This window comes from Mauremys reevesii, linkage group 21 (assembly GCF_016161935.1).
Source record: "Mauremys reevesii isolate NIE-2019 linkage group 21, ASM1616193v1, whole genome shotgun sequence".
Lineage (NCBI taxonomy): Eukaryota > Metazoa > Chordata > Testudines > Geoemydidae > Mauremys > Mauremys reevesii.
The window spans coordinates 647,235-661,235 of NC_052643.1; the positions used below are offsets into that span (position 1 = coordinate 647,235).

General features: G+C 47.3%; 1 long non-coding RNA gene across 2 annotated transcripts in view; it reads right to left on the reverse strand.

The window, feature by feature from the left end:
* Positions 1-1,367: 1,367 nt before the first annotated feature.
* Positions 1,368-14,001, reverse strand: part of LOC120387665 — a 29,615-nt gene continuing 16,981 nt past the window's right edge. For both annotated transcript variants that reach the window (XR_005590286.1, XR_005590287.1), the window contains exons 3-4: positions 4,064-4,191; positions 1,368-1,585 (exon numbers count right to left, since the gene is read on the reverse strand). This is a non-coding gene — a long non-coding RNA (uncharacterized LOC120387665). The remainder of the gene's footprint in view (positions 1,586-4,063; positions 4,192-14,001) is intronic.

The following is a 14,001-nucleotide window of genomic DNA, read 5'->3' on the forward strand; positions in this document are numbered from 1 at the left end:
ATCTATTGATGTACTACATGTGCTGCTTATTTGCTACTTTTAATTTGGGATGTTAAAAGAAACAACCATTGAATACTTCTCCAAGGGCATCTGGTTCCCTTATACCAGTGCAGTACACCCTTTCCAGCACAAGGGCCAAACATATGATGGAAAAATTTCAAGGGGCCACAATATCCTGGGGCAGGTTCTCAGTCTAGTTCTGCTCAGTCAGTGCAAGGGAAGCAGAAATCACATGGAATCCCCGTTGGGGATTCCCTAGTATGTCCACAGCGGACCCAGTTACCCCATCTGTTTTCTTCTTCAGCTCTTGCTTCAGGGGGCATTGGGAGTGGTGGCAAATGGTCCCTACAAGCTGCTCTATCCTGAGCTGGGGCAGAGAATTAGGGGCCACAGCCCTGTGGCTGCTCGACTTCAGGTGCACACGCGCTCTAGATGCCTTTTGATTAGTGTTTTTTTGTTAGCAGTGCTGTTTTGCCTGTGCATGTACTCTACATACCCCTGTACACAGCACCAAGGCTATAGAGGGCTGTGCAGGCAAATCTGAGTCCATTCCTTCTCAACCACCTTGGCCTAAGACAGAACTGTAGCATGTCCGCTACCAGCATGCCTCCTCTTCCTAGAATCATTTCCTTTTTATCTGAATAGTAGTTTAGTTTTTAGTCTAGTTTTAGAGGAGCACCTCTTTCTTTTCCTCTCTCCTTCCATCCAGGAGAGTTGTCTCTTTGGGAGGATATGGTCAGCTCCCAGGGCTTCAAACGTTGCCTCGCTTGCCAGGAGGCTATGCTGGTTAGCAGTGGCCACTTCAAGTGTCTGCGCTGCCTTGAAAAATTGCACATCACACAAATCTATGGCTAGGAATAACCAAGAGATCAAACTGAGACATCTGATGGTAGAGTGCTCTCTTTGCCCTGTGGCAGAGCAAGATCAGGATTCCCCTCTACATCGGTCTCTGGGCAGATCTAGCGCCCCTTTGCCCTCAGCCCATCACTCCCCCAAGAAGGGGAAGGCCTTAGAGACCCCTAACGGCCCCAGGAAAAGGGGGTCTGACTCGCTTTGTAAGGAATCTGCTCCAAAGAGGCCTTGTCTCCTACTAAGTCAGCAGTCTTGGAATAATTGACTTCTAGATCCAGTACTGTGGAGGCTGCAGGTTCCTCCATTGCGATCAGGGCTAGAAAACCAAGAAGGTTAAAGAGTAAACACTACTCCAAGCTAGCCTTGATACCAACCAGACACAACAGGAATGACAAGGAGAAACACTCATACAGACAAGATGTATCTTTCATCAGTATCTCCGACAGGCCTACTGGTGCTGTAATAATGTAAACATCTTACTCCAGCACCTTCATCAAAGCATTCTGAACCCTCAGTATTGTCAGCTTCCAGAGACAATTGCGTCAGTGCTGTCACCCCATTCGGTACTGCAGGGATTTTGATTCATTATGGACCTAGCCATAGTAGAGGAAGTCTCTGCTGATTCTGGGCACCAAGGTTTCCACGGTACCAAGACTAGTTCAGTTGCTGGACTCCCATTTATCACTGACACTTGATTCACCACTTTTTTTTCAGTTGGGACTCCTCCGTTGCTCTGAGGAAGAGGAGAATGAAGGGGACTTTCACTCTGTCCATTCAGCCTTGCCAATTTTTGTATACCGTTTTCCCCCACCTACTCATATAGGAACCCTTTCTTTGTGCACCATGGGGACAAGGAAGAGTCCAGAGCAAGACATCACAGCCCTTGGTGCCACCATTGCTCCTCTATGGACCCCTCCAGTGGTCAAACTGGGACCACAGGACTGCTTACCATCAGCAGTTTTCTTGGACTCCAAACCCAGCCCACCGGGATGAGACTCAATCTCTGCTACCTCAGACCATTCCCAAGCGGGGAGACATTTGAGGAACAGGTTAGCCTCCTCATCTACCCTATCTACTGCTATCTCATCATCACCTGATGAAGCAGTGATGCTCACTCAGCCACCTATGGCTAATGACTGTAAGTGATTCCAAGACCTCATCAAGCACGTGGCAGACTCCCTGCAGATACTGCTCAAGGAGCCACAACGTAAGTTATTGGATAGTCTCCAATCAGTTACATCACCTAGAGTTATCCTTCTGATTAACAAGGTGATCTTGGATCCTGACTGGATTGTTTGGCAGACCTCAGCACCAACACCACCAACTTGCAAGAGGTCTGATAAGCTATACTACATTTCCACCAGGGACTCTGAATTCTCATCCCTCTCCTAATTTCCTGCTGGTGGAGGTTAGTAAATGAATGGAGGAAGCAGCATCATGCCAAGGTAATCCCATATGACAAGGACCAGAAGCGTCTTGATCATTTTGGACAGAAGTCCTATTCATCAGCAGCCGTACAATTTTGGATCACTAATCAGGCACTTATGTCCAAATACAAATAAATGCACTGAACTTTGCATAGTTGATACAATTATCATCTTCTTCCTCTGGAACAAAGAGCATTCCAAGCTTTCATTGTGGAAGGACAGTTATTAGTGTTGACATCCCTCCAAGCGTCCCTAGATGCACAGACGCTGTGGCCTGTTCCATCTCTGTGGCACCAGTCACGGCTTCAGCAGTCCAGCTTCCCAAGGGAGGTCCAGAGTATGGTGGAGGACTTTCAATTTGACAGGCTCAAGTTATTTGTAGAGAACATGGATGAGTCCCTCCATACTCTAAAAGACTTGAGCTAAGCTGTGGTCACTAGGAATCTATACCCCTGCGAGCAAGAGGAGGTTTAGTAGATATCACACTGCCCAAAGATCCCATCCAATACATTTCTCTGGGTTCCAGAGGCTAGGCTAGCCGAGCCCCCTAGAAAAAAGCACAGGTTCCATAGGAAGAGAACCACAAAACCATCTGGTTCAAGCACTCAATTGGCTTTGTCTTCAAAGCATCCATCTTGATGAGCTGGTCTAAGGTTTGAAGCCTCTCCACTCTTTAACTTGCCTGCTCCAACAGTTTGCCCACCCTCTCCCATTTATAAGCCATTGTTCCCATTTCCAATGTGCATGGGAGCATATCAACACAGAGAAATGGGTTTTGGAGATAGTTTCATTGGGCTGTGCCACCCCCCCCCACCTTTCCAGTCCCTCTTCAGGGACCCCTCTCTCGAGCTCCTACTAAAACAGGAGATAATCTCCCTCCTTTGATTAGGAACGATAGTCTGTCTCAGCTCTACACGGGGTTGGGGTTTCTTTGTACCAAAAAACCCACACCCAGAGCATGGAGACCAGTTTTAGATAAGACTCCTAAACAAATGTGTGAAGTCCCAAAAATTCAGGATAGTGACTCTTAGCAGCTATAATTCCTTCATTGAATCCAGGGGATTGGTTTTCAGCTCTTGATCTCCAAGATGCATATTTCCATTTCGCCATACACCCAGCCCTCAGAAGGTACTTGCACTTTGTGATAGGCTGGGATCACTACCAGTATTGTGTGCTGCTTTGTGGTTTTTCTTCAGCTCCAAGCTCCTGGTGGCAATGTAGTATAGCTTATCAGACCTCTTGCAAGTTGGTGGTGTTGGTGCTGAGGTCTGCCAAACAATCCAATCTCAAAGGTTCCTTTTGAACCTGTGACAAACCTGCTCTTTATTAAACCTGTTCATGAAAACTGCCTTTTTTAGTAGCCATTACATCGGCTCAAAGAGTTGGGGAAATGGGGGCCTTGATGGTGGATCCTTTCTTTACTGTTTTTTTTTCTCTCGGGCCCCCCCCCCCCCCCGGGATAAAGTTTCCCTACAAATTCCTTCCTAAGGTATCGTCTGAGTTTCATTTGTACCAGACCATACACTTACCATCTCCCCCCAACTCCCAACCACATAATTTGGGTCAAGAATCTTTCTACCATACATTAGATGTCAGAAGAACTTTGACTTTCTATCTCAGTAGGACCAACCCATTCTGGAAGTCTGGACTATTTGTCTCCATTGCGGATGGGCTGTATTATCTGTTGCTATAAGATTGACAATATTCAACCTCCTGCTAGGGTTCTGGCCCACTCTGTACTAGATCAGTTTACATCTATGCCTTTCTTAAGGACATTCCAGTACCTGAAATCTGCAGGGTCTTCTCCCAATATGATGCTTTTCCCCCTCATGTCTCTAGATCTGACGCGGCACTGGGACGTGCAGTCTGTCGGCTGTACCAGACGATGTTCTGATGCTCCCTCTTGGGGATACTGTGCAGCAGTAACAGTAGAGAAGAAACTGAGGGTCGTTTGCCTATGCAGCCTTGGTGCAGGGTCAAAGGGTGTGTAGGGTGCATGCACAGGCCAAATGGACCCTGCTTAAAAAAAAATGCCCATCAAGGGCATATGCGTATCTGAAGTGGAGTACCCCTGGGGACACACACCACAAAGAATTCCAGTTACTGCACAGGGTAACTGGAAGTTTGCTTATATTTTCCTTCTCAGCTCCCCCCTTACCCTAGGTGGCTGGGAGGATGGGGGCCATCCTGTGTTAGGGAGTTCCCTAGATTTAGTTGGAGCCCACTGAGCTCCGATTTGTCTCTTGGGCTACTGCAGCTGGGCAGGGAAGCAGGCACTGGAACAGCCAGAGGGCTGCTCGCCAATACAGGTGCCCAGTGGGGGTGCTATTGAGCACTGGGAAGAGGCAACAGCAGTGTGGGAGGCTCCCAGATTGTATTATCGGTGGCCCTGGGGCTGCAGGAAAGGAGCCACCTCCCCGGGGCTGATTCGGACACTTCCACTTAGAAGTTACAGGGCACAGCTCAGGGACGTGCTTTCACTTCAGAGTCAAATACACATTTGATCCTTAGTACTGTTGTGCTGAGGGTCACAACTGTTGCTTCCCCTGGCATGTTTTGGGCCCTCCTGCTTTGGAGTATTAGGAACTGTTCTCCTGGAATGAGGGTAGATAAAAGCCACCGTGACCTGAGGTCAGTTACCCTACAGAACAGTGGTATTTAGCTTCAGGCTTGAGCTGAGAACATATAAGCAAACTTCCTAGTGTCCCTTTGGGAAAGCATCCACCCTTACTCACCGCTTCCTCTGTGGTGCGCACTGTACTCTGCGGGGTGTGGCTTTTGTCAAAATGTGGGCAGAGTATTGTGTAGGAAAAACAAGCACATTGACTGCTGACCATCCAGAAGAGAGCTGTGTGGTGCTATGCATCACTCCAGCACAGTGGAGAAGAGAGTGCATAAACTGCTGGGAATCTCTTGCGTCTTCTCTGGACTTGATAATAAATTGCACCACAATTGAGAACAGCGATGGAGGAATAGCTCATGTCTGCTCTTTCTGTACAAAGTGTGCTACCCAGCCCCGTCATCTCTTCAGGTGGGAGGATTGGATGCAGGCCCTTCTCCAAAGCTGTGGTCCTGCCGGCCTCTCAAGCATCTTAATTATTGGTTTAAAGTGCCAGAAGAACCTCCAACTGCTCTTTGCTTTGTCATATTGCTCTGCTCTCCAGCTGCCTTTATTTTTGTAAAGGCCAAAATTTTAGGAAAGAGAATCTTTATTATTTTCAGTTTTTTAAAGCACTTCTCTCCTCTGGCTGTACCCGAGTAGAGTGCAACCTCTGCACTCTAGCTTTTTGGCCTTAGGAAGAGGCTTTGTTCTAGTCACTCACTGGTGCAAAGGCAGAACTCTCCCCTTGGTGATGGGAAGTGACATAGATGTAGTACCCTGCCTTGTGCAGATAGACGCGATCCTGTCAAAAAGCCTTGTAAACCCATAAACAAAAACCCATCTACAAACCAATGACCATGCTGATCAATTAAAAAAATCCACTCTAAATAGAAAATACTAACAGCCAAATTGTTTCAAGAGACCCAACCCTCTCTTAGGTACAGTATGGGGGTTGCTAGGCAGTCCATGCACTTCCACATCTTAATCCCCAACAGCTGCCTTTAAATCATCTATCTCACTGTGGTTCTGTAGCACTCATTCATTTTCTCCATTTCTACTGCCATAGGCATTAGGATGCACAGACAGATGTATATACACACCCCGGGCTGAATTAAAGTTGCATGAGTAACCTGCCTTCTAGCATTTCCCTAATGCTGCATGCTTGACCTTTCAACTTCAACATTCTTCTGATACTTTTAATTATCTTCTCGTAATTCTTTTGTACGTAATATACTATATGCATCTGCTACAGGACCTGCAGCATTTGCATCCAAGCCATGTTAGGCGGTATGAACTTATTGCATGAGTGCAGTTTGTGCTGGTTCAGTCACACTGCTGCAAGTTGAAATGATGTAGGCACAAAAGTAACAGAGGTAAAATGGCAAGGGGAGAGGATGAGGGTCCTGCTTTCCTAGATTTGTTAGCTGCTCTTCCTCACGCTCTCTCTTTACTGTTCTGTTAATAAAGTGAGTGAGCTCTAGGTTTTATTTTTCTGAGGCCTGTTCTCTCTCCACCCACCCTTTGAATTTTGCCAGGACTTTCTTTGTTATATTCCTATTAATAGATCCCTACTGTTATATTCTATCGACCACCTGACCAAGACAGAGATAGTGACGATGGTACGCTAAGGGAGATGAGAGAGGCTATCAAAATAAAGAACTTGATAGTGGGGGATTTCAATTATCCCCATATTGACTGGGTACATGTCACCTCAGGACAAAATGCAGAGACAAAATGTCTTGATACTTTAAATGACTGCTGCTTTGGAGCAGCTGGTACAGGAACCTACAAGGGGAGAGGCAATTCTTGATTTAGTCCTGAGTGGAGCGCAGGATCTTGTCCAAGAGGTAACTATACAGGACCACTTGGAAATAGTGACCATAATATAATATTTAACATTCCTGGGGTGGGAAGAACACCTCAACAGCCCAATACTGTGGCATTTAATTTAAGAAAGGGGAACTGTGCAAAAAAGAGGCGGCTAGTTTAACAGAAACTAAAAGGTACAGTGACTAGAGTGAAATCCCTGCTGCGTGGGGTGAAAAGCTGCATGGACGCTTTTCAAAGACACCATAATAGAGGCCCAACTTCAATGTATACCCTAAATTAAAAAAAAATAGTAAAAGAACTGAAAAAGAGCCACCTTGGCTTAACAACCATGTAAAAGAAGCAGTGAGAGATAAAAAGGCAGCTTTTAAAAAGTGGAAGTCAAATCCAAGTGAAGTAAATAGAAAGGAGCATAAACACTGCCAAATTAAGTGTAAAAATGTAATAAGAAAAGCCAAAAACTAGCTTGAAGAACAGCTAGGTAATAAAATGTTTAAGTACATCAGAAGCAGGAAGCCTGCTAAACAACCAGTGGGGCCCCTGAACGATTGCGATACAAAAGGAGCGCTTAAAGATGATGAAGTCATTGTGGAGAAACTAAATTAATTCTTTGCTTCAGTATTCACATCTGAAGATGTTAGGGAGATTCCCAAACTTGAGCTGTCATTTGTGGAATCTGAGGAGTTGTCACAGATTGAAGTGTTATTAGAGGAGGTTTGGGAATTAATTGATAAACTTAACAGTAACAAGTCACTGGGACCAGATGGCATTCACCTAAGAGTTCTGAAAGAACTCAAATGTGAAATTGTGGAACTATTAACTGTGGTTTGTAATCTGTCCTTTAAATGAGCTTTTGCACCCAATGACTGGAAGATAGCATAACACCAATATTTAAAAAGGGCTGTAGAGGTGATCACGGCAATTACAGACCGGTAAGTCTAACATCAGTACCGGGCAAATTAGTTGAAACCATAGTAAAGAATAAAATTGTCAGATACCTAGAAGAACACAACTTTTTGGGCAAAAGTCAACATGGTTTCTGTAAAGGGAAATCATGTCTTTGAAGAGGTCAACAAACATGTGGACAAGGAGGATCCAGTGGACATAGTGTACTTAGATTTCCAGAAAGCCTTTGACAGGGTCCCCCACCAAAGGCTCTTACATAAATTAAGTTGTCATGGGATAAGAGGGAAGATCCTTTCATGGATTAAGAACTGGTTAAAAGACCAGGGACAAAGGATAGGAATAAATGGTAAAATTTCAGAATGGAGAGGGGTAACTAGGGTGTTCCCCAAGGGTCAGTCCTAGGACCAATCTTATTCAACTTATTCATAAATGATCTGGAGAAAGGGGTAAACAGTGAGGTGGCAAAGTTTGCAGATGATACTAAACTGCTCAAGATAGTTAAGACCAAAGCAGACTGGGAAGAACTTCAAAAAGATCTTACAAAACTAAGTGATTGGGCAACACAATGGCAAATGAAATGTAATGTGGATAAATGTAAAGTAATGCACATTGGAAAAAATAACCCCAACTCTACATACAATATGATGGGGGCTAATTTAGCTACAATGAGTCAGGAAAGAGATCTTGGAGTCATTGTGGATAGTTCTCTGAAGACGTCCACGCAGTATGCAGAGGCAGTCAAAAAAGCAAACAGGATGTTAGGAATCATTCAAAAAGGGATAGAGAATAAGATGGAGAGTATCTTACTGCCCTTATATAAATCCGTGGTCCATCCACATCTTGAATACTGTGTACAGATGTGGTCTCCTCATCTCAAAAAAGATATACTGGCATTAGAAAAAGTTCAGAAAAGGGCAACTGTGCAGGGTAGCGTGATCATGGTCAGCTATATGTAGTAGAAGGGAATGTACTGTTTTATAGACTCTTCGAACACTGCCATGGTTGGCTCTGGGCCTCCTCACTGTTTCCTCCACACACCCTGTCCCATTCAGAATTTTGGAAGTTGAAAAATTGTGACCAGCTCTAGCATTCGCAACTTGTAAGAGCCTCATGCCCAGGGACTGGCCTTTTCAATTCAATTAGACTTTTTGGGCATGACAAGCGTTACCAGTGTTGCTTAACTCTAAGAAAGAGACAAACCCCATAGCTATCTGTCAGATGCCCAGGCAGGCTAGGCACATCTGTGTTTGGGTTTGGGACCCATGTCCATTTAGCATTTCGGAGCCAGCAATACATAGTTTTAAAAGCACACTGAGCGGGGAAGCTGGCTACTGGATCAATACTGCCAGAAGCCCAGGAAGCCTTTGGCTACGTAGGACTCCTGTTTGGGTCAGCCTCTTCTAGATCGCCCACCTGTAGCTGCTTATATTATAGCCAGCTTGCCTCCTGAAGTATCTCATTTCTTCTGGGGGACCCTGCAGCATTGGCTAGCAGCATGTGGGAATAGTATCCTCAGGACTCTAGCCTCATTCAGCAAGTCTCCCATACTTCCCATTGACATGTGCAGAGTCAAATCCTACTTGGCTCATGCCCTTCCTTTTCCCACAGTCCAGGTCTGGCTGGGAATCCTGATTGCTGATTGAATGGTTGGGCCTTTGATGTTACAGCTGTGTGGTAACACTGCAGGGTGAGACCTCAGTGCTCTGACACAAAGGTTAATGGAAAGGGCAAAAAATTAACAGAAGAAAATCCCATTTAAAACAGAGCAGGGGGAGAGATGTTTTAAAGCAATTGAACAAAAAAACATAGGTTTTAGCGCGGTCACCTCCCTCTTCTCTCGCCCTCCCCCATTAAGGAACAGCCATGTCATGAAGCCCTGATGATTCAGTGGAAATGTAAAGTTTTTAATTACACCAGCGCACGGTCACCTCAAGGGCTTGAGTCACGCTTTGATTTCTGGGCAAGAAGGGCTATTCCAAGACAGAGGTGGAAAGGGGCTCTGAACAAGCCCCTCTCAGTTCGTTCTCAGAAAGATACGGAGCAACAGAAAAAAAATCTGAATTTCAACAAGTCCCACGGACCAGCATCTCCCAGCCCTGGAGCCCCTGGGCCATGCTCCTGGGCGTAAGGGAGCCTCCCCTCTGTCCCAGCACTATTACCCAAGGCAGGTAGCTGGTTCCACTACCACAGTAGCCAAGCACCTCAGAGTCTGGCAGACATTTACCTCCAGGACCTCTGTGGGTAGAGCAGTGCTGTGTCTCCATTTTACAGATGGGAAGCTGAGGCACAGAGGGGTTACATGGCTCAGCTGAGGTCACACAGCAAGTCACTGACCAAGCAGGACTTGAGCCCAGGTTTCACAAGTCCCAGAGGAGCACCTTCCCCTCATAACTGCTGAGCGGGCCAGGAACTCTCTCTCTCCCCCACCCCCATCCTCTCATACAACCTCTCTAAACTGACAATGAAACACTGTCCTTTCTGGTCCCCACACGCCTAGGCCCATGTGAGGAGAGAAATCAACTGAGCGTCACTGCCTCCCTTTGTGGCACATGTGGCTTATGGCTAGGACCTGGACAACAGCTACCTCCTAAGGGGAGGAATTCTGCAGCACATGCCTGCCCCGCACTCAGCAACCTCATGGTTGCTGGTGCAGCAGTTCCCATCCATGTACACTCAATGGGGCTGGGCCCAGAGCTGATCCCAGAAAGCACCAGCCTCTCCACCCTTCATCCTGGCTGGAGCTCAGCAGCTTGGGGCACACATCTGGCTCTGTGGGCTGCCCAGGTAACAACCAATCTGCTGAATGAACCCTCAGGACTGCTGTTGTTACTGGGATGGTTAGTTATGTTGAGCCACTCCCCACCCCCCAGTATGTCTAGGTACTTTTCAGAAACAAGCCAAGTCTGCTTCCTGCCCCAAGCAGCTTTCAGTCTCAGTTTAGCCCCATTAGATCCTGTCTGCACTAGGAGCATAATGGGGACCAGGGGACCTGGTTACAATAGTTCCTGTGTGAGTCACCTAGAACTGGGTGAAGCACCATGTGCAAACACCTTGTAACATGTGTGTGGCCATTGCCCGGCTAGTGTGGAACAGGGAGAAATATTTCACTTTACAGCAGAGAATACTACTGGGAAAGGGAGCTGAGCTGCTCAGGACTGAGTCAGCAGCAGCTGGTTCCACCTTGGCCTAGCAAGAGGGTGTGAAGAGCTTGTTGACAGTGCTCAGTGGTTTCCTTTCAAATCCTGCTGGGCGGCAGCTGTAGAGCCCAGGAGAAGGGCAGGTTTCAACTCTGAAATGAATCATTCTGGCAGCCCCGGAGTTGATAAATGCATTTCAAGGTGCCCTCTGGTGGTTTCACAAGAAATGACTGGGATTTCCAAAGAAGGGATTTTTTTCACCTGTATTATTGCTGTCATGTGTGCAATGGCATCCACAGTAAATCAGGCAGAAGAGTCTCTGAGCACTTCCCAAGCCCAGTAACGGGAGCTGAGCGAGGGATCCAGCTTGGTGGGACAGGTGCAGACTCTCTTCCAGAAGCACAGATGCCATGCTATGGATATATCCACCGAGCATCCTAGCTGGCATGCTGGGGGTGGGTCGTGCTTGGAGGGTAACCTCACTCACATTGCTGTAGGGCATAGGAATGGCCAAACTGGTCACCTTCCCACTATGCTATCTGCATGAGGGGCCAGAACCAGATGCTTCATTCACCCCCTTAAGAGTAGGAGACAGTCTCTTTATCCAACATCCATTAGCACTCAAAACTCAGACCCAGTGGACCTGGGCTGCAGGCTGGCTGCTGAGCAGACCTCTCAGCTCCTGCAGCCCGAGCCTTGGCTAGTTAGACTCCCCAGCTGCCATTGTAGATGCAGACCTCACTGCCCTAGAAACATCTACAGATTGTTACTGATTGATAACCACAGGCTAAAGCCTATCCTAGGATAAACCTCCACATCTTGACTCTCCCCTGCCAACATTGCTAGCTGGGTGTGGAGCTGTCTCCTGCACAGAGCTCATGGGGAGCAGCTCAGCAAGTAAGTGTCTCTGCTCCTTTCCTCTTGGTTTTCGCAGACTGCGCTGGCTACGTGTAAGGAGCCACATGTAAAGACTCTGCACAATGTGAATGGGGCTTCCATGTGGGAATCTCTTCCCCACCCCTTCCCATCATGGCAGAGAGAAGAGATCTTCCTCAACAAAGCCCCATTTCAAGCCCATGTCCCAGGGTTTTCTGTCCTCCACTGATTCCACATTCCGTCCTGAGCTGTCATCCAGCTTAGGGCTGGAGGATCTGGCCTATGCTGGAGCTCCTCAAGGGAGCCTGTCCTACATAGGAGCAAAAGGAATAGGAAGTGTCCTGTGTTCTAACAGCACCTCCAAAGCCAAAGCAAGTGATGCTGCCTGCTCCCTGCCCTGGGGCTCTCGCTGGGTTCCAGAGCTGGACGGTGTATTTTTCTGTTTGCAGATGGGATGCCAGCAGAACCAAGTAAACCACAACTGCTTTATCAGCTGCCTCCAGGTGTGTCTGTTTTTGCCAGACTGGTCTGCCACCTCCTCTCCACAGTGGGCTTTCCCCAGCAGTCTAGGCTTGGACAAGGGCTAGCACTGCCTGCCGGGAACTTGTTCTCCCTGCCTTCACCTCCCATCTCCCCCTGTAAAATCAGGAGCCTGCTGGCCGGCTCTACTGTTGGTGCTGGCCTCTGCTGCATTTCCCTTGGGGAAGAGATTTCCTCTCCAGTGCCCCTCTCCACCCCTTGCCTTGCCCAGCCCCGCCAGTATCTGTAGGCCATGCTCCTGCTCTGTGCGCTGCAGGGGTTCCTGTCTCCTTGGGCAGCATGGACCCTACAGACTCTGGAGTCAGAACCGGTGTGCAGTGGGGGCTGCGTCTGCCTGAGTCATGCAGAGGCTGGGAGATGAATGTGCTAATTGTGCCTGCTGAGTCAGTGCCTCTGATGTAGCAGCACAATGGGAAGGGCCATGTGGCTTGTATCTGAAAATTCCAAATGAGCAGCATGCCCTTAGCCAGGCGCCCTGCTCTTCCCCCTTCTCCTGACTCTCACACGGGTAATTAGGAACCTTTTGGATCCACTTTCACCCATTTAAAGAAAATGCCTCATGCACCTAGAAGCTCTTTTAGCTGCCCAAACTGCCAGTCCTGGGCACGCAGGCCTATGGATGTTCAAACTCATGGATGACTGGAGAGGTCCCAGAAGACTGGCGAAGGGCCCATCTTTCAAAAGGGAAAGGAGGAACCAGGGAACTACAGACCAGTCAGCCTGACGTCAGTACCTGGGAAGCTACTAGAGCAATGTCTCAAACATTCAGTTTACGAATACGTGGAGGATGAAGGGTGATCACTAGCAGCCAGCATGGATTGACCAAGAATAAATCCTGCCAAACCAGCTTGATTTCCTTCTTTGACAGGGTAACTAATTTGGCAGATGGAGGAATGTGATGGACTAAATATATCTGGACTTCAGCAAGGCTTTTGACACAGTCTCACATGACATTCTGATAAGTAAGCTGGAGAAATGCAGGCTCAGCAGAACTACCATTAAGTGGATACATAATTGGTTAAGCAATTGGAGGGAGGTCTCAAGTGGGGTTCCACAGGGATCTGTTCTGGGTCCAGTGTTGTTTAACATTTTTATTAATGACCCGGATGTACGTATACAGAACACACTGATCAAGTGTGCAGATTACACAAAGTTAGAAGGGGTTGCCAATACTTTGGAGGATACAGCTAAAATTCAGAGGGATCTTGACAAATTGGAGAACTGAGCAATAGACCATAAAATGAAATTCAACAAAGACAAATGTACGGTGCTACACTTAGGGAAGAAAAACCAAATGGACATATACACAATGGGGGATAACTGGCTTGGCAGCAGCGCTGCTGAGAAAGATCTGGGAGTTGTGGTGCATCACAACCTGAACATGAGTCAGCAATGTGATGCTGTTGCAAAAAAAGCAAATGCAATTTTAGGTTGCATTAACAGAGGCATAGCATGCAAGTCATGGGAGGTGATAGCACCGGATAGGCCTCAGCTGGAGTACTGTGTCCAATTTTGGTCACCAGTGCATAGAAAGGTTCTTCTTCGAGTGCTTGCTCATATCGATTCCAATTAGGTGTGCATGCGCTGCGTGCACGTTCGTCGGAAGATTTTTACCCTAGCAACACTCGGTGGGTCGGCTGGGTCCCCCCCTAGAGTGGCGCTGCCATGGCGCCGGATATATACCCCTGCCGACCCAACGGCCCTTCAGTTCCTTCTTACCGCCCGTGTCGGTCGTTGGAACAGTGGAGCGCGGCTTAGCTGATCTCCACTTCCCTCGCTACTCGTAGTTCTTTCGCTAATTCTTCTGTATATAGTTAAAATTTATATAGTTGTA